Raw genomic sequence first — 7,500 nt, forward strand, 5'->3', positions numbered from 1 at the left:
CGTCAGAAAGTGGCATCTCCGCCGCCTAGGGCTGTCACCGTTATCGCTGCTCGCCGCGCTCCAACTTGTTTTGATCCGCCGCCTTCGTTCCTGCCAACCGTGCGCCCGCTCATCGTCGTTAGGTTATAATACGTGGTACGTGTGTGTGCTTCTCCGTGACCTAGGGCTGCTCGACGTGTCGACGATATGTTGGAACAACTAACGGCTCCTTTTCCTGGTTCCATAGTCGTCGTGGTACCCGCGTCGTCAGCCATATCTATGTCCACCATGTTTAGCCGATACGTTTGCTGCAGCTTCTGCTTCCGCCTCAGCGTTCGCCGCTCTCAGCCGCCGCTGTTGTTGCTGCCGTTCTGCATTCAACCCACTACCTGCGAATCTTTCGATGATCGGCCGAACGACCCATCGCTGGGCGACCGATAAATCCTCCGGATTAGGGAGAAACGCCGACCGCTCTCTGCCGCCGTCGACCGGAAAACGTACATTGTAACGAACGAACGAACGAACGAACGAATTAACGAACGAGCGAACAAACAAACAAAAAATAGCCGCGGGGATGCACTATGTAGATCCTGATCCCCTTGTAACCATACGTACGTTGTTCGATGCTCTCCCGTCCTGGAAGTCGCCGCAGCAGCAAACAGGAGGATGAGCGCAGCAGGCGCCGCCGCCGTAACCGCCGCCTGCCTGCCGCCTCCTACTCCTGTCAGCGTCCGATCTCACAGCCGTGTGAAGCGTTCGCTGACACCCGATTTCTTTCCGTCTGGCAAAACCTTGGACGTCCGCTCGCGGTACACGTGCTGCAGCGACTTCTCGTCCGACAACGCATAAGCGTCGACGTCTGCCGCCGCATCTTCTGATACGTGGACGGTGATAGCGCTAGTCCCTTCTTGCGCCACCTCCACCTTTGTTAGCGCCAAAGAAGATCGATCGAGCAGTCGTGGTCGCAGTCGATTAACCCGTTTTCACCGTCCGCAGTTCCCAAGCCGCCGATCAAGTCGTTGCTCTTCTTGTTCGTTCTTCCCATACCGTCGATTTTGCACGGCTGCCGGATGAGCCATCCTCTGTCCGGCGAAGCGCTCACGTCAGTGATCGATACTTGCACCGACAGTCCTCCCGCTCGCGACTCGGTGCTCGAATCGGACTCGTCGTTTTTATCTCGAATGCGATTGTGAAAAGGGGGACCGGTCGTCAATGTCGTGTGTGTCGACGATGTTGTTCGCCCGGTCCGCCGCGTTGTTGTCGTTTTTTTTTTTTTTTTTTTCCCCTAACGTTCGCCGTCGCACGGACGAAAGGGTGAGAAAAAAAAAAAAGCTCGAAAAAGCCGCCCAAAAAATCGGACCGAGGAGCCGCTTGCGAGAACGCGCCATGTGCACGTTGTCTCTCCTCGGTTTTCCGACACGAACACGACGCCGGTCGGTCGGTCGGTCGACGAAAGGCGACGACGAAGGTGACGGGAAAATTTACGCCGCCGCTGCCCTGGTCCAGCTCCTCCCCGATGACGGCTGTGATGTTGACGTTGACGTTGGCGACGACGACGACGACGACGGAGACGACGACGACGACGAGACGGCATCGATGGCGACCACGATGACGACGACCTCGACGAGTTCAGTCTGCACCTTGACCTCCGATGTCCGTGTGCACTGCCGTCGTGCTGTTTGTCGTTTGTCGTATGTATCGCTGTCAAGGGTGCCGTTGTCGTTGTTGTTGTCGACGTTGTTGCTTGCTCTCTCGTCTCGGTCGGTTGGTACGTTGATGACGACGACGACGACGACGAAGACGACGACGACGACGACGAGACGGCATCGATGGCGACCACGATGACGACGACCTCGACGATTCCAGTCTGCACCTTGACCTCCGATGTCCGTGTGCACTGCCGTCGTGCTGTTTGTCGTTTGTCGTATGTATCGCTGTCAAGGGTGCCGTTGTCGATGTTGTTGTTGTCGACGCTGTCGTCTGTTCTCTCTTCTCGGCCGGCTGTGACGGTGGACGTTGACGACGACGACGACGAAGACTGGAATCGATGGCGACCACGATGACGACGACCTCGGCGAGTTCAGTCTGCACCTTGACCCCTCGATGTCCGTGTGCACTGCCGTCGTGCTGCTTGTCGTTTGTCGTATGTATCGCTGTCAAGGGTGCCGTTGTCGTTGTTGTTGTCGACGTTGGTCGCTTCGTTCTTTGAGTCTCGGTCTCGGTCCAAGTCAGGGGGAGAAACAAAAAAGAGGCCATCAGCGCGGGCAGCGCGCTTCTACTGACGGCGAACTCCCTCGAAAAATAAATAAACACGTGCCCGTCGTTGTAGTTGTCTTCTTATGTCGGTCGGTCGGTCGGTCGGTCTGTCGTCTGTCGAAACAAAGGTCCCAAATTCCAACGATACCTGGTTGATCCTGCCAGTAGTCATATGCTTGTCTCAAGCTTAAGCCATGCAAGTGTAAGTTCACGCCACGCATTAGAACGGGCGAAACCGCGAATGGCTCAGAACCGGACCTAATCCTCGGGACCGTATTCCTCCTCGAGGCGATGGATAACTGTGCAATTCTAGAGCTAATACATGTGACACAGGCCGCGATCGGTCGGCGCGCCGTCGTCGCCACGCCTCGCGCGCTGGCACCCGCGTCGGCCGTTCCGGGTCGCGGCGCTACATATTAGACTGAGACCGATGCGCGTCATTCCGTCCTCCCGTCGTCGGCGTTCCCGCTCGCGGGTCCGTTCGGTGGCGGGGCTCATAGGGCGGCGCGCTCCGCTTTGGTGACTCTGGATAACTCACTGGTCGATCGCACGAGCTTTCACGCCCGGCGACGGGTCTCTCGAGGGTCCGCCCTATCAACTGTCGACGGTCGGTTAAGTGCCTACCGTGGTTACTACGTGGTAACGGGGAATCGGGGTTCGATTCCGGAGAGGGAGCATGCCGAAACGGCTACCACATCCAAGGAAGGCAGCAGGCGCGCAAATTACCCACTCCCGGCACGGGGAGGTAGTGACGAAAAATAACGACGCGGGACTCTGTCGAGGCCCCGCGATCGGAATGAGTACACTTCAAATCCGTTAACGAGACCAACCGGAGGGCAAGTCTGGTGCCAGCAGCCGCGGTAATTCCAGCTCCGGTAGCGTATATTAAAGTTGTTGCGGTTAAAAAGCTCGTAGTCCGAACTCGGGTTCGTGGTCGCGCAAGCGGCCCCGGGGCGGCGGCGCCATCGTCCGTCGTTGACTTTGGTCGTCCGTTCGCATTCCCGGCCCTTTCCGCCGGTGTCAACCGCTAGCATACCCGCCACGCGGTCCTGCCGGCGAGGTGGACGAGGAGGTCGTGATCGGGATCCGGGAAAAAAAAAACAAGTGGTCGTCGGTTCGGTTCCGGGAGTAGTCTACGGGGGGGTGCTACGTGTGTGTGTTTGGGTGCGTTCATTCGCATCCCCGCACTCTGACCCCCGCGCTTCTCTCCCTCTCCCTTTCCGCGCGTTCCTCTTTTTTTTTGAACCCCCCGGTCCGCTCCGAGTCCCTGCTTCGTGTCTTGTCTGCGCGCGTGTTGCGGTCGGCGGTTTCTCCTCCAAGGGTGCTCTTAACCGAGTGTCCGCGGCGGCCGGTACGTTCACTTTGAAAAAATTAGAGTGCTCAGAGCGGGCTGTTCAAGCTTGCATACGATAAGCATGGAATGATGGAAGAGGGCCTCGTCTACGTCTGTCGGTCTCCGTCTACGGCGAGGCAATGATCGAAGGGAGCGGTCGGGGCCACTCGTATTGCGACGTTAGAGGTGAAATTCTTGGATCGTCGCAAGACGAACTGCAGCGATGGCGTGTGGCAAGCACGTTTTCCTCGATCAAGAGCGAAAGTCGGAGGTTCGAAGACGATCAGATACCGTCGTAGTTCCGACCGTAAACGATGCCGACCGGCGATCCGCCGGCGTTCGCTTCCATGACCCGGCGGGTAGCCTGCGGGAAACCAGAGTTCGGTTCCGGGGGGAGTATGGTTGCAAAGCTGAAACTTAAAGGAATTGACGGAAGGGCACCACCAGGAGTGGAGCCTGCGGCTTAATTTGACTCAACACGGGAAAACTCACCCGGTCCGGACACCGGTAGGATTGACAGATCGATAGCTCTTTCTCGATTCGGTGGGTGGTGGTGCATGGCCGTTCTTAGTTGGTGGAGCGATCCGTCTGGTTGATTCCGATAACGAACGAGACTCCGGCCTGCTAACTAGTGCGCCGATGTCAGTGATTTTTACGGCGGGCTCGGCGTCCTCCGTGGCGCTCGGGTCCGGGTCGGTTTTCTCACGCACTTCTTGAGGGACGGGTGGCAGAAAGCCACACGAGGCGGAGCGATAACAGGTCTGTGATGCCCTTAGATGTCCGGGGCCGCACGCGCGCTACACTGGAGGTATCAGCGGGGACTTCGCCCCGGCCCGAGAGGGTTGGGAAACCTCTGAACCACCTCCCGTGATAGGGATCGGGGCCTGTAACCAACCCCGTGAACGAGGAATTCCCGGTAGGCGCGGGTCAACAGCCCGCGTCGATCACGTCCCTGCCCTTTGTACACACCGCCCGTCGCTACTACCGATCGAACGGTCCGGTGAGGTCCTCGGATCTGGCCGACGACGCCGCCGGGCAGTGCGCGACGTGTCCGTCACGACACTCGTGCATCTACGCCTCGGCGTTCGATGCCTGGAGAAGACGACCGAACCCGATCGTTTAGAGGAAGTAAAAGTCGTAACAAGGTTTCCGTAGGTGAACCTGCGGAAGGATCATTACCGTTTTCCCGTTCGAGACTGGTTTGTTGTTTTCCGGCCTACCTCCTCTGTCTGTCGGCGTCAACGCCTCGAATGCGCGCAAACAAACCTATAAAAGGCGGAGCGAGAGATAGATTTGTGGTGACGCGGAGGTTTTTAAAGCCCCAGCTCTTCTTGCTTGCTTCCGCGTCTTACCACCTGTTTGTTTTTTCGCCCACCGCAAGTGATGGCCGCTTCTTCTTTGCCTTGTCGCCGCTTTATCGTTTTTTGTTTTTTTTGCAGCCGCTTGTGCCACCGCCGCTAGCTAAAAACAAACTACTCGCGACATTGCAATGCCGTCACGCCTCCTCGCACAGACCTCCTCGCACACTACTAAATCTATATAAACAAAAACTAATATAAAAAACCCAAGTGCTGAACCCTGGACGGGGGATCACTCGGCTCGTCCGTCGATGAAGAGCGCGGCCAGCCGCGAGAACTGATGCGAATTGCAGGACTCAGTGAACATCGACACCTCGAACGCACATTGCGGCCCCGAGATCCCTTGTCTCGGGGCCACGTCCGGTCGAGAGGCGGAACGTTACATGTCTTTCTCCGTTAACGAAACGACATCTTGCCGTCCCCGTGCCCGCCCGGTCCTCGGCACGGTGGTAACCGGGACGTCGCAGGAGCGAGTGACGAGGGGGAAGAAAAATAAAAAAAGAATTGACTCCTTTCAATGTCTTTTTTTTTTTTAAAACCCTCTCCGGCCTCCTCCTTCGTCTCCCGCTGGCAGACCGCGGAGTCTTTTCCCTTTTCGACCGCGTGAAGAAACACTGTGGAGGAGGAGCAGGAGGAGTCTGTCCGAAAGCAGCCGAAGGGAGAACAAAACAAAAAAAAAAGCACCGACCTAACCGACTGCCGACGTAAGCGCCGCCTGCTCGTCTCGCTCTCTGCCTCATGAAGGTGTCTCTCAGCGACGCCTCGAGCAGCGCGACGAGCACGGCCGTCGCACCGTAAAAAGGTGGCCGCGTCGTAGGCAACGTCGGATGGGGAGGACCCACGCTTTTTTTTTAATTGTTGGCTTCTTCATTTTCGGTCGGACGGGCGCTATATCGGCCAGCCGTCGTCACACGGAGGGTACCGATCGAGATTCCTCTCCTCCAAACACCACACTCTACTAAAAACCGCCGCCCTCGGCTCGGACGAGACGACCCGCTGAACTTAAGCATATCGCTAAGCGGAGGAAAAGAAACCAACCGGGATTCCCTTAGTAACGGCGAGTGAACCGGGAGAAGCCCAACGCCGAATCCCGTCGCAAGTTAAAGGCTTCGGGACGTGTGGCGCATGGGTCGAAGGCAGCCGTTCGTTTTCGTCTCGCATAGTTCGGAGTTCCCTCGATCGGGGCCGCCCGCGGCGGGTGCCAGGCCCATTCGGTGCGGACGGCGAGCGACGGCCTTCGATCCGAGAGTCGGGTTGCTTGGGAACGCAGCCCAAATCGGGTGGTAAGCTCCATCCAAGGCTAAATACCGGGACGAGTCCGATAGTCGACAAGTACCGTGAGGGAAAGTTGAAAAGAACTTTGGAGAGAGAGTTCAAGAGAACGTGAAACCGCCCAGGGGTAAACGGGTGGGACCGCTCACCGCGATCGCGGGGGGACTCAGTCCGGTGCTGCCTAGGCTCGAGCCCAAACTCGATGTGTGTTCTTGAAAGAGAGGCCGTCGCGGCACAGGTCGTCGTTCGTCGTGTCCGCGGGGAACTCGTTCTCCGCGGGCCAGCTTTTGTGCCCGCGTCGCCGACGAAGGAGACGGGCCGCGTGGATAGCGGGAAGGGAAACGTGGTGACGACCGCGGCGTCGGTAGGTGGCTGCGTCGGTTGGCTGCGACGGAGGGGACTCGTCCTCTCGATCGCTGCTGCCGCCGGGCCCTAACCCGCCGCATCCGTCGCCGCCGCTTCTTCTTTCCTCCTGCTCCCTCCGCGCGCGACTCCGCTGCACCCGTCCCCTTCTCATCGCTCGGCGTAATCATGGCGCGGGCGCTTCGGCGCGACCTCCGCGCGGCCGGCACCGGACGCACTTCCCCTCCGGTCCGTCGTCGCGACCCGTTCCCGGCGTGCAGGTCGAACACGCGGGTTTTTTTCCGTAGGCGGCAGGCGTTTCATCACCCTGAAAACCCCCGTCTTCCCACCTTGTGAAGTCGGGGGCCACCGGCCGTCGGGCCCGCGAACGTAACTGCCCCTTTCTGCCGGGAACGGAGGAAATCTGACACGATCCGTTACACGTGGCGAGCCGGTCCGTTTTGATCCCGCCGGAAGTCGCGTGCGGGCGACGCACTCTGTGTGTCGCTCCTTAGGCGCCCCACCGTCTCGGGCGCGTGCGCGATGAGAGGCGGGATAGGACTGGCGCGGCCTCGCCGTCACGCACCTCGCCGACGTTTCGGGTTCTTGTCGGGGGCAACCCCGCCCGCGCCCGTTTCCGTTTCCGGAGAGGTCGCTCGGCGACGCTTTTTTACTCGAGCCGCCCGCCACCCCGGGTCAGCGACGTGCATCGGCAACCCACCCGACCCGTCTTGAAACACGGACCGAGGAGTCCTGGCCGTTCGCGAGTCGTAGGGGCCACCTCTGACTAACCCCGAAGGCGAAGCGAAAGCGAGAGAGCGTGTAGGAGGGCGTCGATCGGGAGAGGTGTCGTGGCAAAGTCGTCCGGGGGTCGTCGGGGGGTGTCGTCGGTCTCGTGCCGTCGTCTTCTCCTCGCCTCACCCGCCTCCGAGCCGTGCCCGATCCCGCCGGCGCGGCGTT

The 7,500-nt window shown here is 59.3% G+C and overlaps 2 non-coding genes and 1 pseudogene across 2 annotated transcripts in view; all 3 read left to right on the plus strand.

Annotated features, from left to right (window-relative positions):
- The first annotated feature begins 2,380 nt into the window (after positions 1-2,380).
- LOC145273553 (small subunit ribosomal RNA) lies at positions 2,381-4,746 on the plus strand (annotated as a pseudogene).
- A 396-nt stretch (positions 4,747-5,142) lies between these two features.
- On the plus strand, positions 5,143-5,300 carry LOC145273307 (5.8S ribosomal RNA). Its single transcript, XR_013866303.1, has one exon. It is a non-coding gene; the product is annotated as a 5.8S ribosomal RNA (ribosomal RNA).
- A 595-nt stretch (positions 5,301-5,895) lies between these two features.
- LOC145273151 (large subunit ribosomal RNA) overlaps positions 5,896-7,500 on the plus strand; it is a 5,722-nt gene continuing 4,117 nt past the window's right edge. Inside the window, exon 1 of the ribosomal RNA XR_013866182.1 lies at positions 5,896-7,500. This exon is cut by the window's right edge and continues 4,117 nt beyond it. This is a non-coding gene — a ribosomal RNA (large subunit ribosomal RNA).

Source organism: Euprymna scolopes, unplaced genomic scaffold (genome assembly GCF_053919585.1).
Source record: "Euprymna scolopes isolate OS-2025 unplaced genomic scaffold, ASM5391958v1 sca1, whole genome shotgun sequence".
NCBI lineage: Eukaryota > Metazoa > Mollusca > Cephalopoda > Sepiida > Sepiolidae > Euprymna > Euprymna scolopes.